The sequence below is a fragment of the Eptatretus burgeri genome, chromosome 15 (genome assembly GCF_056783735.1).
Source record: "Eptatretus burgeri isolate ZD-2024b chromosome 15, Ebu_testis_v1, whole genome shotgun sequence".
Lineage (NCBI taxonomy): Eukaryota > Metazoa > Chordata > Myxini > Myxiniformes > Myxinidae > Eptatretus > Eptatretus burgeri.
This window is the reverse complement of record NC_140975.1, coordinates 46529410-46551479: the sequence shown is the minus strand read 5'-3', so window position 1 is coordinate 46551479 and position 22070 is coordinate 46529410. Positions and strand designations below refer to the sequence as shown.

Here is a 22070-nt window from a genome sequence, read left to right as displayed (position 1 = left end):
CAAATGTCACAGCATTCACAGCAATCGGTGCTGATCAGGCTCAGGAGCATATTAATAGGCTCATAAAGGTGATGGAGGCGTTTGCTGTACAACCAATAATTATTGTAATCCAGCAGCCCTACTGAGATATTGTCTCAGCACTACAGAGTTAACACAACTGTCTGCCAAGACAGAACATATCCTAGGCTTGGAACACTCTTCGAGAAATCGGCACCATGATCTATATAGTGGAAAACGTGCATGACAGGAACAACAAGTACAAAAACTGAAAGACGTCCTGTACAAATCCAATCCATTCAAGGTTGGAGAGGTGAAGGATGGCACAGAGATGATGTTAGTACATCTCACAAAGGAAGTAATCATACCAAAAGATGTGCAGGAGAATCTACTCAACACTGCAACCCAAGGTGAATCTGCTTACAAGGATTTTGTGGAATAGAGACACTTTGGTGAGCAAAACCTGTGGGATAAAACGATTAAGTAGCTTCGCACGCAGCCTGTGGCTGCTGGTTGCAGCATTGCTGGGAGTGTGACTGACACGCTGAGGATTGGAGCTTCACAGGCGGGCCAATTGCATCACAAAGTTCTGCCTACATACCGAGCATCACATCGACACTTGAACTCATAAATAATATTGCTAAGTTTTGAGGCAGGCAGAACATCCTTCTGAACTGCAGCAATCAGACGTTGAGAGGTGAAAATCACTCTTGGACCAACGGCCAGATACGTGTTTGAGACATATTTTGATTTGTTCCACATATCTTTGGGACATTTTCCCTTTCCCAGGAATCTTGGTACATATCGGGCACTTTTCAGGACCCATCTTCCGTTTATCTAGAGCAGTGAGGAATTTGTGCATAAACCTCCTGATGATATATTCAGGATATCCATTCTCACTGAGGATGCCGGAAATCTTGTCCATCTCCGTATGAAGCTTGGAGTTGAAAAATATCCTCTTAGTTCGACTCACTGATAAATTGATCAAACCATTCTTGTATCTTGTTGAACTAAAAGAGTCCCATCGATATACTGGCCGGTGAAAGTGGGCTTTCTATAGATGGACGTAGTAAACAATGATGCAGATCTCTCTACGAGAACGTCCAGAAAGGGTTCCCATTGTGTGCTGCCTTTTTGGCTACCGGTTGCATCATTGGTTCGGGACACAGCTATGCCACTAATGCAGTGCCCCTATTACCAGTACACTGGCACTCATTTCGCCGACCTCGGAAGGATGACACGCTGGGTCGACCCCCTGATGTTAATTCAATGGCAAACGGAGATCGAACTCAGGACCCTAGGATCCCAGAAAGGGTAAGCAACCATAATGTTCCAATTCCGTCGTGAACTTGAGGACAGGATCAAGAGAATTCAATTAATTCTGGAAGCGGTCACAGACTTCACGAGATTCTAATGAAAAGCTTTGTGGTTTTCTTTTTACTCTGTTTTATGGTAATGTCCTTCAAATGTCTCTGTTTATGTCGATATTGAAATTCCAAATCCTTGCCAAAAAATCACCTTCAGCCAAACGTCAGGCTTGACCAGCCAGTTCGTGAAAGATTCCATGATCCTGAGTTCAAATCCCACTCGGCTGTTGAATTAATACTAGGTGGGGTTGACTCTGCCTGTCATCCTTCTGAGGTCGGCAAAATGAGTACCAGCTTGCTGGTATCCTGTGCCGGAGTGGCGACCCGTCCAGGATTGTGCCCAATCGCCAAGGAGACTGCTTTTGCAGCACCAACACTGCACAGAGTTTGGTCTGAATGGATGGGTAGTGGTGGTAGTAGTAGTTGTGGTGGTAGTAGTATCAAGAAAGTTGTTTCTTATGTATTTCATGGAATAAGAAAATTCCAAACTTTCAATCACTCCTCCCTCCCCCAACCCCGTCCAGCACAATCATCTCAACGAAGATGGAATTTGAATTGTATGTATGGAAACACATTTGATGCACTATTAAAAGTTTAACTGGACACCTCTCACCAATGTTCGCCTCCGACATGGTTACATCAGAACGAGATGATTCGTCACACGGTCAGTCATGGATTGTTTAACCCCAAGATGGGGCCATTAAAAATTACATGCGAAAATTTTTTTTTGCCTCCTCTGTCCACATATTATTATATTTTTGGGGGTCCCTCATCATGAGTAACACACGACCCAAACAAAGCCATTGTAAATGTGACGCAACAAACCCGGACAGTGTATGATCGATGGAGGCGTACAGGCCTGATGTTTTAGGCCCACCAGAAAACCAAGATCATGGCTATATTATTTCATCTGGGTGCTATGGTGGGTGGAGTCAAGCGACAAATGTGGGTGGGGGTCCAGAGGGAGGGGTGGGGTGGGAGGAATGTGTGGGGTGTGAATTTGGGGGTAGGAGGAGCCAAGGAGGAAGGGTAAGGGGTGGGGTGGGGGAGGTGTGGTAGAAGGAGGTGGGAAGAGGGAGGGGAGAGGGATGGGGTGAGAGTTCAGAGAGAGGGGTGGAAAGAGTGAGGGGAAGGGTGGGGTTGGATCTAGAGGGAAGAGGTGGGGTGGAAGGGGTGGGGTGAGAGTCCAGAGAGAGGGGGTGGGGTAGTGAGGGATGAGACAGGGGAAGCGGTGAGGAGGGGCCCTGGAGGGAGGGGGGGGGGGGTGAGACTCCGGAGGGAGGAGGCTTGGGATGGGATGAGGGAGGGGAGAGGTGGGTGGGATTCTGGAAGGAGGGGTGGGTTAGTGTGGGACAAGGCAGGGAAAGCAGTGAGGTGGTGGTCTGGAGGGAGTGGGGAAGGGGTGGGTTTGAGGTTCCAAAGGAAAGGGGTATGGGAAGGGGTGGGCTGGGAATGCTGAGAAGGGATTGGGTGGTAGGAGACAGAGGAAGAGGTGATAGGGGGTGGGGTTGGGAGGAGGCAGAGGATGAAGTGGGATGAGGAAGGGGGGCGGGTGGGAGGAGGAATCTGGCATTACCTGGCAACACCGGGTACCTTTGCTCATCTACAATAATGTGTGTGTGTGTGTGTGTGTGTGTGTGTGTGTGTGTGTGTGTGTGTGTGTGTGTGTGTGTGTGTGTGTGTGTGTGTGTGTGTGTGTGTGTGTGTGTGTGTGTGAGACCGCTGTTTCTTGACAACCACACTGGTCCGATCTAATTGAAACTTGCCAGGTATATTGCTGGGGACCTGAGGATGTGCCTTTTCAAGGTTTGATATTAATCGGAGAAGTGCTTCCCAAATTATGGCGATTTATTTAGCAACCAATAACAGGACACGTTGCTGCGTGGGCGTGGCCGATGGGGAAGAGAACCTCAGCCGCGTTCCCCATTACGGGTTACAACGTACGGACTTCCGGATGGTGATGACTTAGTGTATTCCAATAATTTCTCGATTTCTTATGCGCATTTATAGATAAACACAATGCCCCAATCCAGTCGTCGTTTACGAGAGCGAAGGAACAGCCTGTGTGGTTGTTTGAAAGAGATTTTAAAAAAAATTTTTGCACATACGTTTTTTTCTTTTTTTCTTTTTCTTTTCTCTTCTCTTTGTGTTTTTCCTTGCGATGACATTGCGAAAAGGCAAAATACGTTGGCGTTAATTGAATAATTGGCCATTAAAACTAAATTGCGAATAATCGTAACTGCGATATGCGAACTTCCGGACAGCGAAGACTTAACTTCCGGACTTCCGGATAGTGATGACTTACTGTATTCTTTCTCGATTTATCAACTTACTGTATTCTTTCTTTCTCGATTCCTGTACTTTCTCGAGCCGTTTCCTCAGCAATGTTGTTTATGAAGAGGTGCTAACGAGATAAAGGTGTGTACATAGAGACAATTTTTATTATTATTTGTTTATTGAAGAAAAATTGTTCCGAAAATAATTTATCAAAAAAAGTGCACAACTTTTTTTTGTTTCCAATTGTCAAAACGGTGTGGCCTTTGGAAGTGTTAAGGAATTCAGCTCGACTCAACATGCTTGCCAACGAAATACATCTCAATTTGGTGGTATGCTTTGTAAACTATTTTTTAAAACTATTTTCAAAATAAAACAATTCGAACATGGAATACCTAATGACACTGTACTTTCAGGTCTCCTACAAATGCTGCACAAATGCTCCCCTTTCGCCTCACCGTGACGAAGGAGTGGCAATGGTCAATGGCAGCGAATGTCATGGCAAGCAAAGACAGGGAGGTAAACTTGATTTTAATTTGGATTTTAATTAACTCTGTGTGTGTAAGTATCACAGCAGTTGTTACTTCAATGCAAGCGATAATTCGTGGAATGCATGTGAACATTCCGTACGGGCACGCACCACTTCCGGATAGTGATGACTTACTGTATTCTAATAATTTCTCGATTTCTTATGTGCATTTCTAGCAAAACACAATGCCCCAACCCAGTCGCCGTTTACGAGAGCAAAGGAACGGCCTGTGTGGTTGTTTGAAAGGTTTTTTTTTTGTATGTATGGCCACGCACGTACGGGCACGCGAGAGTGAAGGAACGGCCTGTGTTGTTGTTTCTGGCAAGCGGTTTGAAAGTTTTTTGTTTTTTTTGCATGTACGGCCACACACGTACGGGCATGCACTAGTAATTTATGAAGCTCCTTCTAACCACTCACTCACTCACTCACTCACTCACTGATATTAAAGATCGGTACCTTCCAGATGACGTAGAAAGCTGAAATTTTGCGTGCCGATGGACATTGTAGCCAGTACAGCAGAAAAATACAATCACAGAATCATCAGACAACAAACATCCATAATTGAAAACATAAATAAATGAAAAAAGAAATAAAATGTAGGTCAACGACTCGAGACAATGGGGAAGCATGGAAACTTTGTGTGCCAACAGACATCGAAACCAACACATCGGGAAAAAAAATCACAGAATCGTCGGAAAGCATCCGTAAATGAAAAAATGAATACTGTAAATGAAAATAATTTTAAAGTAGGTGAAGTGGTGGGCGTGGTGTGGGAGTGGTGGGCGTGGTGTGGGAGATGGGCGTGGTGTGGGAGTGGTGGGCGTGGTGTGGGAGATGGGCGTGGTGTGGGAGTGGTGGGCATGGTGTGGGAGTGGTGGGCGTGGTTTGGTAGTGGTGGGTGTGGTGTGGGAGTTATGGGCGTGGTGTGGGAGTGGTGGGCGTGGTGTGGGAGTGGTGGGCGTGGTGTGGGAGTGATGGGCGTGGTGTGGGAGTGGTGGGTGTGGTGACCCTGCTCTGTTCTCCGTTGGGAAATCCCCAGAGTTTGGAAGGCGAAATAAATTCGACGATTAGAATGAGTAAATCGAACTGCGAGCTCAAGAGACAATTTTAAAATGTTTTCAGCGGCTACAAAGCAATGCATCCCCTGATCCCCACTCAATAGCAGGATGGCTGAGAGGTATGCACACTCTCCTTAAGCTGTCATGCCTGTGTTTGAATGCTGACCCAGCTATAAACTGTCATTCTGGTGTTTCACAGGCAGGATGATTAATCAATGTGTGTGTGTGTGTGTGTGTGTGTGTGTGTGTGTGTGTGTGTGTGTGTGTGTGTGTGTGTGTGTGTGTGTGTGTGTGTGTGTGTGTGTGTGTGTGTGTGTGTGTGTGTGTCGTCCTCAGATGGACATGAAACTGGGCGTCACATCTTCCAGAATTAGTTGGTGGACATTGAAGACTCCTTCGATGTGTACTTCTCGAAGAGTAGGGGAGCTATCTCCGGTATTCTGGCCAAATTCAAAAGTCTTGGTCTAATCTATGGGGGCACTGCATCAGCAGCACTGCCACACCCTCAGTCACTGATGCTCCTCGCAGCCTTGTGCTGCACAGGAAAAAAAATTAGATGACCAGACCCCCCTATGTATTGTCGTTTATTGTAATAATATTTTAATTCATTTACTGAAAGATTTCCAGTGAACTTAAAAAATTTAAAACCAAGCGATCTTGATCCATACACCTACGTAGTTGTACACCTACTCTACATAGTTGTACACCTACGTAGTTGTACACCTATATAGTTGTACACCTACGTAGTTGTACACCTATGTAGTTGTACACCTACGTAGTTGTACACCTACGTAGTTGTACACCTACGTAGTTGTACACCTACGTAGTTGTACACCTACATAGTTGTACACCTATATTTTGAATATCTCTTTCACACGATCAACTATATGATGTGGGCTGTTCTTGAGTTGGAACACCAAACAATTTGCAGTACACGTTCTGGTCCTTGATGGAAAAACATTCAACATTGTCTCCCCAAAAGCATTTCAATAATATGTTCAGTTTTGTTGATATTTCTGTTGATTATTTTGCAGCTTGATAAGTAAAATGTTTGTCTCTAAATATGTGTTTAATTGTGGTCGGCCAATACATTTACATGATATTCTGGGAGACACTGGGTAACTTTGTGGGAGGAGGGAGGGGAATGGGTGGATTGGGTGGGAGGAAGCAGGTGAAGGGGTGGGAGGATGGAGGGGAATGGGTGGGGTGGGAGTCCTGAGGGAGGGGTTGGGTGGGAGGCGGAGGTGGGAGGAGAAGGGATGTGAGGAGGGACTTGGCGTTGCCTGGCAACGCCGGTTACCTTTGCAAGTTGTAAATCATCGTAGCTTGTGGTACGAGGCGGTCGAAATGGTCACAATCGAAGCACCTGTTTCCCAAGGTGTGTGCACTTTCCGCGCTTCCATGAGCTTCGGCTGCTCCCTGCTGGCATTGGGTCTGATATAAATCGATTTTCCCACCTCGTACCTATTAAGAAAACTCCCAAAAGCTTAAACGCCGCCCACTCGACATTCAGCCTCGATCCGATGCACGTTGGCTTCTCCTCGGCACGCCCGTACGAGTGTGTACGTAGCACAAGCTTCCTTCGGTCTGTGTCTCTGCTGGGAGGTAAGTGCTGACGGAGCAGAACATGCGAGAAGGGGAAAATGAAACACTCAAACCGCCCGAGACCTCCTCCTCATGGGGATGCCTTTGTTTTTTTGGAGCCTGGACCGTGATTGACAATTAATAGGACTGAGATGGAACCGTTTGTTATTCTTCTGCTGTCATAACAGGTAGTTTTGACCATTAACGAAGAATACTCATTCGCCACAATTTGCAAGTGGAAATTAATTAAACAAATACTTTCTCCGTCACTTCTTTGGATGTTCAGGATATTAATTCTTTTCATCAGGGTTCAGGTTAAGATCGGTCCAAACGACCATCTTAATATTTATTATATCTTAATATTTATTTCTGGTCCAAACGACAATCTTAATATTTATTATATCTTAATATTTATTTTTGGTCCAAACGACCATCTTAATATTTATTATATCTTAATATTTATTTCTGGTCCAAACGACAATCTTAATATTTATTATATCTTAATATTTATTTATGGTCCAAACGACCATCTTAATATTTATTATATCTTAATATTTATTTCTGGTCCAAACGACAATCTTAATATTTATTATATCTTAATATTTATTTATGGTCCAAACGACCATCTTAATATTTATTATATCTTAATATTTATTTCTGGTCCAAACGACAATCTTAATATTTATTATATCTTAATATTTATTTTTGGTCCAAACGACCATCTTAATATTTATTATATCTTAATATTTATTTATGGTCCAAACGACCATCTTAATATTTTTTATATCTTAATATTTATTTATGGTCCAAACGACCATCTTAATATTTATTATATCTTAATATTTATTTATGGTCCAAACGACCATCTTAATATTTATTATATCTTAATATTTATTTATGGTCCACACGATCATCTTAATATTTATTATATTTTAATATTATTTATGGTTCAAACGACCATTGTTGTTGTTCGTCTTTCGGCTGCTCCCGTTAGGGGTCGCCACAGCGGATCATCCGTTATGATCCGCATACTGATTTGGCAGAGGTTTTACGCCGGATGCCCTTCCTGACGCAACCCTGGCCGCCTCTTACGACACAGGGATATGGATTGCGTTTCGCCATGATTCCGGGCTGCCCTACACCCTCTCATAACGCGGCCCAGTGCAGAGCACCCGTCCTCAAGCGATCCTCCAACCCAAGCCTCCGAGTATCCGGATTACAGGCGCACGCCACTACGCCCGGTTATGGTTCAAACGACCATCTTAATATTTATTATATTTTAATATTTATTTATGGTCCAGGGGACCATCTTAATATTTATTATATCTTAATATTTATTTATGGTATTTATTTATTGGTCAGGTTATCGACCATCTAAATATTTATTATATACACACAGTGTCTAGCTGAGATTTATTAATGGTTGTAGTATGTTGTGAAAAAAATTCATCTGGAAATAAAAACCTTGTAAGTCTTTCTACCTTATACACACCTAATTAAGTAACTCGGGTTTGGATTCACAAAATGCTAATTGCAGACAAGGGATGTAAAAGAGCAATTTTCATGTAATATTGAAGGGGAGGAGGAGGAGGAGGAGGAGGTGGAAGAGTTGGAGGAGGAGGGGAGGAGGAGGAGGAGGTGGAAGAGGAAGAAGAGGAGGAGGCTGGGTGGTTCATTCAAAGTTCATGGAATGAGGATTGATTCGTACATCTTTAACCCTCAAGTGAAGCAAAAAACGGGGTGAATTAATTGGTTCATTTTGTCTCTGTCTGTCTGTCTTTGGACGTCAGTTTATGATCAAGCCAGGTATTGGCTTAACAGTTAAGGTGGCTGGCTTAATATCTTAGGGTCTTCAGTTCGAGCCCGTCATGCCTTTAAATAACACCAGGAGTGTTGACAGCCTGTCATTCTTCCGAGGTCAGTAAAATGATTACCAGCTTAATGGTTGCAGGGGCACTGCATCAGCGGCACAGCCTTACTCCCAGCAATGATGTAACCAGCAGACACAGGCTGCAACGTAATAATTTGTTTATGATCAAGGAACAACTTGAGTTCAGTTCACTGTGATATTTTGAACACGAATCGGAACACAAACCTGCAGTTTAACAGTACTTTGACTCTGAAATTGGTAAATTGTACAGAATCTCATCCTAATCATGCTTCAATAAGGTTGTTGTTTTTGACTCTGCCTGTCTGGCAGTCAAACAAAATTGAAAATCATTCCAAACAGGAAACTTACTGTTTTTCGGGACATCATAAAGGACACAAACAACTGGCACGAGTGATTAATTTAACGTGTTCGATAAAGTGGTGCCAAAGACGGTGCATCAAATCAATGGTGGTAAATTTCCAAAAGAAGCTTTTTTTCTAAAACCTTTCAAAACATTTATTTTATTTCAACTGAATTATATTGTTAAAATTGTGGGGGTAGATGGAAGAATTTGATAGGGAATATACATTGTGTAGAGTTGCTTGGTCCGTGGACGTGGAGAAGGCATCTCGATGTGATTCAGTAGGGAACCTGTGAGGTTAAGCGTTACGTGTCACCACACGAAGGGGTGGTGTTCTGTTAATTTGCTAGGGTTTAATATGTAATCTTCCCCAATATGTAATCGCCCCTCTGTGACTTTTCCCGATGTCTCTATAATCAAAACTATGAGGAGGAACATGCAGGCGTGCCGAGCAGGAAGAAGCCCCGCCTTCCAAGATTTCGTGCGAGCAGGCCACACCCCGGAGGCAGAGGATATAGGTGTGATCAAGAGGAAGGTTGGCTTGCATGTTGTGGGAGGCTTCCTGCTACATAGGACGAGAGATCGGTAGAGCACACACACAAGGTCAGTGTGAGGAACGTATGAGGCAGAGTTGAATCGGAAGAGAATCAGAGGAGGGATTTCTGGGCTTGTTCATGTTTGGAGAGCTGTGATCAGAGCGGAGGCACAAGGCACATTGTTTGGAGAGGCGAGAGCGGAGGGTGAGCGCATGCCGAGGAGGACGACATGGCCATTGAATTTGTGTAGAGGTGATTTGGCTTGCATTGTGAAGCAAGATGCTGGCCTTTGGCTCTTGGTTGAGTCATGAGAAATGGACCCCAAGCCTTGTGTATGTCAAAAGCAGCAGCACTGGGGATCTGAGCCTGTGTTGAGTGCCGCTCGCTGAGTGCCTGGCTTACGTTTGTCCTGCTATGAGAGAAGTGAAGGCACCATTTGCGCGTGTCTGCATGTGTGAATAGACCATTTCTCGGCCAAGCTAAGCACAAGAATATTTGAAAGGAAGTTTTCTTTTTATTTTGTTTCCCTGTTGTCCGTATTTGAGTCTGTGTGAGAGGCACCTCAACTCCAGGATTTGTTTACTTTATTATTATTATCATTACCTTTTGAGTTATTGACCTTTGTAAATATTTGTTTATGTTCATTAAATGTGTTCATTTTAAGAAACTGTATTTGTGTATTTGTTGTGGGGTTCGAGGATAAAACCCCTGTGCATCCGTTTCATTCTCTCTCTCTCTCTCTCTCTCTCTCTCTCTCTCTCTCTCTCTCTCTCTCTCTCTCTCTCTCTCTCTCTCTCTCTCTCTCTCTCTCTCTCTCTCTCTCTCTCTCTCTCTCTCTCTCTCTCTCTCTCTCTCTCTCTCTCTCTCTCTCTCTCTCTCTCTCTTCCTCTCTCTCTCTCTCTCTCTCTCTCTCTCTCTCTCTCTCTCTCTCTCTCTCTCTCTCTCTTTCTCTCTCTTTCTCTCTCTTTCTCTCTCTTTCCCTCTCTTTCCCTCTCTTTCCCTCTCTTTTCCTCTCTTTTCCTCTCTTTTCCTCTCTTTTCCTCTCTTTTCCTCTCTTTTCCTCTCTTTTCCTCTCTTTTCCTCTCTTTTCCTCTCTTTTCCTCTCTTTTCCTCTTTTCCTCTCTTTTCCTCTCTTTTCCTCTCTTTTCCTCTCTTTTCCTCTCTTTTCCTCTCTTTTCCTCTCTTTTCCTCTCTTTTCCTCTCTTTTCCTCTCTTTCCTCTCTTTTCCTCTCTCTCTCTTTTCCTCTCTTTTCCTCTCTTTTCCTCTCTTTTCCTCTCTTTTCCTCTCTTTTCCTCTCTTTTCCTCTCTTTTCCTCTCTTTTCCTCTCTTTTCCTCTCTTTTCCTCTCTTTTCCTCTCTTTTCCTCTCTTTTCCTCTCTTTTCCTCTCTTTTCCTCTCTTTTCCTCTCTTTTCCTCTCTTTTCCTCTCTTTTCCTCTCTCTCTGTCTCTCTTTTCCTCTCTCCCTCTTTTCCTCTCTCTCTCTTTTCCTCTCTTTTCCTATCTTTTCCTCTCTTTTCCTCTCTTTTCCTCTCTTTTCCTCTCTTTTCCTCTCTTTTCCTCTCTTTTCCTCTCTTTTCCTCTCTTTTCCTCTCTTTTCCTCTCTTTTCCTCTCTTTTCCTCTCTTTTCCTCTCTTTTCCTCTCTTTTCCTCTCTTTTCCTCTCTTTTCCTCTCTTTTCCTCTCTTTTCCTCTCTTTTCCTCTCTTTTCCTCCTATCTACCCTTACACGGAATGAAACTGATGGTGCTTGTAATGTTAATATAAGTAAGATTGTATAAGCCAGATAGATTGGGGTAAGTCTGCCCTTTGTCCCTTTGCTATTGCATGCACGTCTTTTGCCACACCACACAAATATTGTATGTTCCTGCTGTATGGATGCCCCTATGAATAAACCCCTGTCTTCACTATGCCACATGCTTTTTCTCACTCTCCACCTTATGAATAAACCCATGTCAATTGTTCATCTCAACCTGCTCGTCGTGTCCTTTCCTGTATTGGTCCAGCACAGTCCACATTATTGTTAGACAGGAAATTTTACTCCACTTGAGTTGCTCTCATTAGGCAGTGCATACCCACGGTTCTCGCTCGGCCGTACTTAAATGGATAACTTTCTTCAAGGACAGTCGTGTGGTGCTCGGGTATATAAACGAGTCTCGGCGGTTATATGTGTTTGTGGCCAAACATGTTCCAAGGATCCAAAAGAGTACATCACCTTCTCAATGGAACATATGTGGCAAGACATTAACCTAGCAGACCTGGACACTCACTCAAGAAAAGCCTATGACCTGATGGCATCATTATGGCTGTCTGGGCCATGATTTGTCTGTGATTCCGAACTACCCATCCCAGCGTGTGCTGCCTTTTTGGTTGCTGGTTACATCATTGGTTAGGGTTGCAGCTATGCCACTGCTGCAGTGCCCCTATTACCAGTATACTGGTGCTCATTTCGCCGACCTCAGAAGGATGACAGGCTGAATCAACCCCCTGGTGTTAATTCAGTGGAAAACGGGGCTCGGACTCAGGATCCCAAGGATCCCAAGCCACCACCTTAACTGCTAAGCCAACACTAGGCTATAACAACCCACTAAACCTACTTTGCCTGCTGTACAGTTGTTAACAATCTGGAGTTTCATTGGACATCCATATTAGCTACTAAGCATGAACATTCATGGGAACACAATGTTTCACACGTTTCTCGAAGTGTAAGTCTGCAATCATAGGTGTTGCTTTGTTGATCTACTTCATATGCTTATTCAAGCTAAAGAGGCAGTCAGCCGATCACAACGGTTGACATGACCACCGCCAACTTCCAGTTCATCTCATGGAGGAGGCTACAACGATCATAATTGGCAATGTTCATCGTGAGTCCTATGCCTCGGACATTCACAACCTCACTAATGGCAAGCAAGTGGCCAAATCCAACACCCTGCACAAATTGAATCCTGCCTTAGGCAATGAAGGAATTAAAAGAATCGGTGGTAGACTCGACCGAACAGATCTAAATGACAATGAGCGACATCCAGTCATGCTACCCAAACATCATCATGTTATGACTCTCGTTGTACGTCATTATCATGATCAAGTTAATTAATTATCAAGGTAGACACTTCACAAGTGGTGCTATTTCCTCCAGTGGATATTGGATTGTTGGCGGCAAGTGTCTCATTGATGGGATACTGAGCAAGTGTGCCAGTGATATCGTTCTGATAAAGGCAGATGCTCACAGAAACAGCTGGCCCTGTAGATGTGTAATTAAAACATTGCCCAGCACAGACGGTCGTGTTCGAAAAGTGCAAATTCTCACCATGAAGGATGGCAAACCCCATATCTACATGTGCCCGTAACTGAGGTTCTACTGCTTATACCAGCGGAGGAAGAGTGAATTCCTTCATTGTATTCTATTGATTGTGAATTTCATATTCTCATGTTATTTTCCATGAAGTCCATATCCCTTAACCATAGTCTGGTCCATGAATTTAGTGATGTAATATGTAGTCAGTTTATTTCATTTTTGACAAATATTCAACATTGTTGATCATGTTCAATAACAATATCTAAAAACCAGGTGAGGAGTGTGATGCATCACCAAGTTTGAATTTAAAATGTGCATTCATGTTCCACCCATGTTTTGCCTCATGCATATTTATGCTCCGTCCATGTGTTGCGTCATCTCCACAGTGAGGGGTGCAGGAATTTTCCTCTTCCCTGTCGAGTGGAACGGTGGTTTTGTGAGGAGAAAGCATGGTTTTTACCGTCACACTTGGAGTGTTTTAAAATGACGTGAAAAGTAATTAAAACCTCTCAGTGTTGGTTAGTTGTCTGGAGCATTCTTTCTTCAAAGAATCTGAACACGGAGGCCATTCTCGGATAGCTGCAATCCTATATTAACTGCACAAGATGGTTTTAACTGCACAATTTATAAATAAACTGTGGTTTATAATTGGAAAATTATGGTAATTTCTGTGCTGTATCCACATCCCATCAACTTGATCTATTAATTTGTGTATGTTCTATACATGCTAACCCCATTCTTAACAGTAACCTGTTCAAAATTGATATCCATAATCCTTTTTATAATTGGCTTGCATTCATACACATCACATTATTCTCATCTTTTGGCATAAATTTGGCCAGGTACTGACTTACAATGCAATGAGCAGTAGTCATGAAAGATATTCCGGCAACTTTAATGATTACAACACAATACGCGACTTTCAAAATGATGTATGAATGCTCATGTGTGTGTTTACAGGACATTTAACCTGCCATTACGAGCACAAAATCTGTGATTCAAATTTTCTCTTAAACATAATTTCCAGAAGTTCGATGAAAGAGTGGTACTAAATATATAAACTAACCTATACTAAATATATAAACAACCAAAGTTGTCCAGGTCTTTTTGGAACAACATGTATAATTCACGGACTGGTATTTGTGCGTTTGTTTGGCGTGCTACTCTTCCTACAATTCTGGCCTAATTACATCCAGATTTGCTATATAGAATCAGCATAACCCAATTAATGTAGATGGGGTGTTTTTATCTTTGCTGGTGGTCTTGGTGGTGTGGGGGGAGGAGGGGCAGGGATGGTGGAAGGACGCAAATTCTTGATGTAAATGTACATCGTGTTGCGCCACCGCCAGGTAGGGGAGGGTATTACAAGTCTCCACCACTTTCAGAACAGTGTTCCTGTCCCCACGTTTTCCAGTGCAGTGAAGTGTTTTGAATTATAAGCAGTAGGGATGTTTTTGCTTCATGCACGTAAGCCGGATATATTTTTTCCGGGAGCGATTGAGGTAGCTGTCAGTTGTCACACCACCCAAATGAAAGTATGCGTCAGAAGAACTGTTGCATGCTTGGAGCAAGATCACCGTGGAGTGGATACTCTGCAAGTCAAACTAATTTGGTTACAGGGACATTCATGGTATTCAAATGGGGTTTTCCATTATGCATATGAAAACTTTTGGGTTTTTTTCCAGAAAGTCAAATATACACTTGAGTTTTTAATGTTTGAAGGAATGTGCAACTCGAAAGGACAGAAAATGTGTCTGAGCTTTAAAGTATTATATTATCAGATTACACATCTGTGAATTGAACCAACTTGTGTGGTCATAACTTGATAAATGAGTTGCACAGAGAAGAATATCTAGTTGAACTTTAAATGTGGATATGCGGCTGTGCATGAACATAGTTTGATATGATCTTATTGTGTATACCACAGACAGTGCAATATTTCCAATATATCATTTTTTTAAATCGCATCCGTGTCCAAAGGAAGCGGTTCAGTTTGGCATTTTTAATATGAAATAGGTAGGCAAAGACTTGAGACGAATGAAACCCATATAATTACCCTTTAAGAACCCATTACAAATACCCCATTTGAAATAACCTTCAGAAATACCCTTTAGAATTAATTTTTAAAACCCTTTAGAATTACCCTTTGACACCCATTAGAACCCACGAGCTGTTATTACCATTTAAGACTCTTTCGAATTATCCTTCAGAATCACCATTTAGAATTACTCTTTAAACCCCTTTAGAGTCACCCTTTAGAAATACCCTTCAGAATCACCCTTTAGAATTACCCTTTTACACCCATTGGAATTACCTTTTAAAACTCTTTAGAATTATCCTTCAGAATCACCATTTAGAATTACTCTTTAAACCCCTTCAGAATCACCCTTTAGAAATACCCTTCAGAATCACCCTTTAGAATTACCCTTTTACACCCATTGGAATTACCTTTTAAAACTCTTTAGAATTATCCTTCAGAAATACCCTTCAGAATCACCCTTTAGAATTACCCTTCAGAATCACCGTTTAGAAATACCCTTCAGAATCACCCTTTAGAAATACCCTTCAGAATCACCCTTTAGAATTACCCTTTTACACCCATTGGAATTACCTTTAAAACTCTTCAGAATTATCCTTCAGAAATACCCTTCAGAATCACCCTTTAGAAATACGCTTCAGAATCACCCTTTAGAAATACCCTTCAGAATCACCCTTTAGAAATTGCCTTCAGAATCACCCTTGAGAAATACCCTTTAGAATCACCCTTTAGAAATACCCTTTAGAATCACCCTTTAGAATTGCTCTTTAAAACCCTTTAGAATCACCCTTTAGAATTGCTCTTTAAAACCCTTTAGAATTACCCTTTTACACCCATTAAAACCCACTAGAATTACCTTTTAAAACTCTTTAGAATTATCCTTCAGAAATACCCTTTAGAATCGCCATTTAGAATTACCCTTTTGAATCACCCTTGACAAACACCCTTTAGAATCGCCTTTTAGAATTACCCTTTAGAATCACCCTTGACAAACATCCTTTAGAATCACCCTTTAGAATCACCTTTTAGAAATGCCCTTCAGAATCACCATTTAGAAATACCCTTTCGAATCACCCTTTAGAAATACCCTTCAGAATCACCCTTTAGAAATACCCTTTAGAATCACCCTTTAGAAATACCCTTCAGAATTACCCTTTCGAAATACCCTTTAGAATCACCCTTTAGAATCACCCTTTAGAATCACCCTTTAGAAATACCCTTTATAATCACCCTTTAGAAATACCCTTTAGAATCACCCTTTAGAATCACCCTTCAGAATCACCCTTTAAAATCACCCTTTAGAATCACCCTTTAGAAATACCCTTTATAATCACCCTTTAGAAATACCCTTTAGAATCACCCTTTAGAATCACCCTTTAGAATCACCCTTTAGAATCACCCTTTAGAATCACCCTTTAGAAATACCCTTCAGAATCACCCTTTAGAAATACCCTTTAGAATCACCCTTTAGAAACATCCTTTAGAATCACCCTTTAGAATCACCCTTTAGAATCACCCTTTAGAATCACCCTTTAAAAAACATCCTTTAGAATCACCCTTTTGAATCACCCTTTAGAATCACCTTTAAGAAATACCGTTCAGAATCACACTTTAGAAATACCCTTCAGAATCACCCTTTAGAATCACCCTTTTGAATCACCCTTTAGAATCACCTTTAAGAAATACCCTTCAGAATCACACTTTAGAAATACCCTTTAGAATCACCCTTTAGAAATACCCTTCAGAATCACCCTTCAGAAATACCCTTTAGAATCACCCTTTGGAATCATCCTTTATAATCACCCTTTAGAAATACCCTTCAGAATCACCCTTTAGAATCACCCTTCAGAATCACCCTTTAGAATCACCCTTTAGAATCACCCTTTAGAAATACCCTTTATAATCACCCTTTAGAAATACCCTTTAGAATCACCCTTCAGAATCACCCTTTAGAAATACCCTTTAGAATCACCCTTCAGAAATACCCTTCAGAATCACCCTTTAGAAATACCCTTTAGAATCACCCTTTAGAAATACCCTTCAGAATCACCCTTTAGAAATACCCTTTAGAATCACCCTTGAGAAACAGCCTTTAGAATCACCTTTTAGAAATACCCTTCAGAATCACCCTTGAGAAATACCCTTTAGAATCACCCTTGAGAAATACCCTTTATAATCACCCTTTAGAAATACCCTTTAGAATCACCCTTTAGAAATACCCTTCAGAATCACCCTTTAGAAACATCCTTTAGAATCACCCTTTAGAATCACCCTTTAGAATCACCCTTTAGAATCACCCTTTAAAAAAACATCCTTTAGAATCACCCTTTTGAATCACCCTTTAGAATCACCTTTAAGAAATACCCTTCAGAATCACACTTTAGAAATACCCTTCAGAATCACCCTTTAGAATCACCCTTTTGAATCACCCTTTAGAATCACCTTTAAGAAATACCCTTCAGAATCACACTTTAGAAATACCCTTTAGAATCACCCTTTAGAAATACCCTTCAGAATCACCTTTTAGAAATACCCTTTAGAATCACCCTTTAGAAACATCCTTTATAATCACCCTTTAGAAATACCCTTTAGAATCACCCTTTAGAATCACCCTTCAGAATCACCCTTTAGAATCACCCTTTAGAATCACCCTTTAGAAATACCCTTTATAATCACCCTTTAGAAATACCCTTTAGAATCACCCTTTAGAATCACCCTTCAGAATCACCCTTTAGAAATACCCTTTAGAATCACCCTTCAGAAATACCCTTCAGAATCACCCTTTAGAAATACCCTTTAGAATCACCCTTTAGAAACATCCTTTAGAATCACCCTTTAGAATCACCCTTTTGAATCACCCTTTAGAATCACCTTAAAGAAATACCCTTCAGAATCACACTTTAGAAATACCCTTCAGAATCACCCTTTAGAAATACCCTTCAGAATCACCCTTTAGAAATACCCTTTAGAATCGCCCTTTAGAAATACCCTTCAGAATCACCCTTTAGAAATACCCTTTAGAATCACCCTTTAGAAATACCCTTTAGAATCACTCTTTCGAAATACCCTTCAGAATCACCCTTTAGAAATACCCTTTAGAATCACCCTTTAAAAATACCCTTTAGAATCACCCTTTAGAAATACCCTTTAGAATCACCCTTTAGAAATACCCTTCAGAATCACCCTTTAGAAATACCCTTTAGAATCACCCTTGAGAAACAGCCTTTAGAATCACCTTTTAGAAATACCCTTCAGAATCACCCTTGAGAAATACCCTTTAGAATCACCCTTGAGAAATACCCTTTATAATCACCCTTTAGAAATACCCTTTAGAATCACCCTTTAGAAATACCCTTCAGAATCACCCTTTAGAAACATCCTTTAGAATCACCCTTTAGAATCACCCTTTTGAATCACCCTTTAGAATCACCTTTAAGAAATACCCTTCAGAATCACACTTTAGAAATACCCTTTAGAATCACCCTTTAGAAATACCCTTCAGAATCACCCTTTAGAAATACCCTTTAGAATCACCCTTTAGAAACATCCTTTATAATCACCCTTTAGAAATACCCTTTAGAATCACCCTTTAGAATCACCCTTCAGAATCACCCTTTAGAATCACCCTTTAGAAATACCCTTTATAATCACCCTTTAGAAATACCCTTTAGAATCACCCTTTAGAATCACCCTTCAGAATCACCCTTTAGAAATACCCTTTAGAATCACCCTTCAGAAATACCCTTCAGAATCACCCTTTAGAAATACCCTTTAGAATCACCCTTTAGAAACATCCTTTAGAATCACCCTTTAGAATCACCCTTTTGAATCACCCTTTAGAAATACCCTTTAGAATCACCCTTTTGAATCACCCTTTAGAAATACCCTTTAGAATCACCCTTTAGAAACATCCTTTAGAATCACCCTTTAGAATCACCCTTTTGAATCACCCTTTAGAATCACCTTAAAGAAATACCCTTCAGAATCACACTTTAGAAATACCCTTCAGAATCACCCTTTAGAAATACCCTTCAGAATCACCCTTTAGAAATACCCTTTAGAATCGCCCTTTAGAAATACCCTTCAGAATCACCCTTTAGAAATACCCTTTAGAATCACCCTTTAGAAATACCCTTTAGAATCACTCTTTCGAAATACCCTTCAGAATCACCCTTTAGAAATACCCTTTAGAATCACCCTTTAAAAATACCCTTTAGAATCACCCTTTAGAAATACCCTTTAGAATCACCCTTTAAAAATACCCTTTAGAAATACCCTTTAGAAATACCCTTTAGAATCACCCTTGAGAAACAGCCTTTAGAATCACCTTTTAGAATCACCTTTTAGAATCACCCTTTAGAATCACCCTTTAGAATCACCCTTTAGAATCACCCTTTAGAAATACCCTTTATAATCACCCTTTAGAATCACCCTTTAGAATCACCCTTTAGAATCACCCTTTAGAATCACCCTTTAGAATCACCCTTTAGAAATACCCTTTATAATCACCCTTTAGAATCACCCTTTAGAATCACCCTTCAGAATCACCCTTTAGAAATACCCTTCAGAATCACCCTTTAGAAACATCCTTTAGAATCACCCTTTTGAATCACCCTTTAGAATCACCTTTAAGAAATACCCTTCAGAATCACACTTTAGAAATACCCTTCAGAATCACCCTTTAGAAATACCCTTTAGAATCACCCTTTAGAAATACCCTTTAGAATCACCCTTTAGAAATACCCTTCAGAATCACCCTTTAGAAATACCCTTTAGAATCACCCTTTAGAAATACCCTTTAGAATCACCCTTTAGAAATACCCTTCAGAAATACCCTTTAGAATCACCCTTTAGAATCACCCTTTAGAATCACCCTTTAGAAATACCCTTTAGAATCACCCTTTAGAAATACCCTTCAGAATCACCCTTTAGAAATACCCTTTAGAATCACCCTTAGAAATACTCTTCAGAATCACCCTTTAGAAATACCCTTTAGAATTACCCTTTAGAAACATCCTTTAGAATCAACCTTGAGAATCACCCTTTAGAAATACCCTTTAGAATTACTCTTTAGAAACATCCTTTAGAATCAACCTTGAGAATCACCCTTTAGAATTAGTCTTTGAAACCCTTTAGAATTACCCTTTACACCCATTAGAACCAACAAGAATGACCTTTTGGAACTCTTTATAATTATCCTTTAGAACTCTGTAGAATTACGAGTGGGCCCGTTGGTCCATTGGACCAAACTTTCATCAGTCTTCAAGGCCTTGTTGTATACCTGCCTGCTGTACTGCTTGAGCATTGGTTTGCCTTTCACCAAACCCAAATGTGGTTGGGCCAGGGTGGAGATTATACGTTCGTTATTATTCTTGCCAAATGATATGACTATTATTATTGTTGTTAATATTATTTGTGTTCATCAATATATGGTTTGCTACAATGTTATTATTTTTGTGACTTCTTTTGTAAATAGAATGCTATGCCGCAGAAGGACTTATTAAGCTGATTACAATATACACATTAACATGTCGTGCATTTAAAACATGGGAATTCTTCTGGGTTCTTCATAGTTAATTGGCCTAATCAAGTCAGGAGATCATGACGATCATTTTGGTGTTTCACATTCCACATCAGAACGCTCCAGTAGAACTTCACAAAAAACATGACACACACACACACACACACACACACACACACACACACACACACACACACACACACACACACACACACACACACACACACACACACACACACACACACACACACACGGTTCTCGGAGCTTTTGCGTTATATGGTTATTTTGGGTCCATGGGGTCTTTTGGGTCCTCGGGGACTTTTGGGTCTTTTGTGTCATTGAGATCTTTTTGGTCCTCTGGGTCTTTTGGGTTTTCGGGGCTTTTGCGTTATATGGGTATTTAGGGTCCTCGGGGTCTTTTGGGCCCTCGGGGTCTTTTGGGTCATCTGGTTTTTAAAGGGTCGTCAAAGGTTGAAGGGGTCTCAGTGGATGAATGGGTCAAAAGGGTCCATTTTTCGTGCGTGCGTTAGAAAGGTTCTTCTTATTCATTTTTTGATGGAAGGATGGACGGATGGATGAAAATAGTAAAATATTGAAGCGGCTTTACCACTTTCAAATGTGAAAATAATACTAAAAATATGATCCGTTTTTGTTTCTCTACCATTTTCATTATTTGTCACCATCTTGGAATGGTTCATCAAACACGAGCTCAGAACACAATGCAGGAGATATTTCACTACCTCAGGTCAAATATTATGCCTAATGTCCAAAAAAAACAAGTGAAAACTTTGACTTGTAGTTCAGCGAAAAACTATTTCGAAAACAATTGCATTTTTGGACGCCATTTTGAATTAACCCAGTTTTTAACACGAAACTGCCACTCTGACATTTGACAGCAGGGTTTTTCATCATCGACAGATGTCACAGGATGACAAAAAAAAAACATCATTAGCCTTTGCTCCTCAAAATGGTCGTGAAAAGTGAAAATTCGGGTCTTGGCCTCATGGACTACTGGCAAGCCTTGTGTCCCTATTTAAAGGTCCATGTACTCCCGAGGCTGGTCGATCATACATGGAGGCCACATTCCAAGATGTACTGCAGCAGGATGGCGAATCTAGTCATGCCATCCCTCAGCCAACAACAACCTACATTCCATGGAGATTCCCCAGCCAAGTATACTAACCAGCCTTGACTCTGCTCAGCTTGTGTTTGATGGGATCAGGTGCATTCCAGCCGACAATGAACTAATTAGGCAATCAGATCACCATTAAAACTGTTGGCAAGCAATATTTTGAAGTGCATGCATGTCATTTAAATTTATTCGCATTAACATTTTTATAATCGGGATCTCTTTTGAGGTTTAAAAATGCACTTTGACCATGATGCAGAAGTCTCCCTTAAATGTGGCATACCATTGGTGTGTGGGATGGGAGGACAGCTTTGGAGTATGTGCACTCACCACAGAGCTGCCATCCTTGGTTCAAATTTCAATCCTGCTATTAAACTGCCAACCCGGTGTTTCGCAGACAGGATGATACATCGATGTGTGCGGTGGACGTTAAACTGGGTGTCCCGTCTTTCTCACAGTGTCTTTCATGAAAAGGAGGTGAGTTCGAGCCGGCATTTTGAACAAGTTACAAATTCC

General features: G+C 41.2%; 2 long non-coding RNA genes across 3 annotated transcripts in view; both read left to right on the top strand.

Moving 5' to 3' along the window:
- The window catches only part of LOC147012109 (uncharacterized), a 47095-nt gene extending 40727 nt beyond the window's left edge, over window positions 1–6368 (top strand). For both annotated transcript variants that reach the window (XR_015052038.1, XR_015052039.1), the window contains 2 exons: window positions 4055–4157; window positions 5562–6368. This is a non-coding gene — a long non-coding RNA (uncharacterized LOC147012109). The remainder of the gene's footprint in view (window positions 1–4054; window positions 4158–5561) is intronic.
- A 10-nt stretch (window positions 6369–6378) lies between these two features.
- LOC147012108 (uncharacterized) overlaps window positions 6379–22070 on the top strand; it is a 32883-nt gene continuing 17191 nt past the window's right edge. The window contains exon 1 of the long non-coding RNA XR_015052040.1: window positions 6379–6830. This is a non-coding gene — a long non-coding RNA (uncharacterized LOC147012108). The remainder of the gene's footprint in view (window positions 6831–22070) is intronic.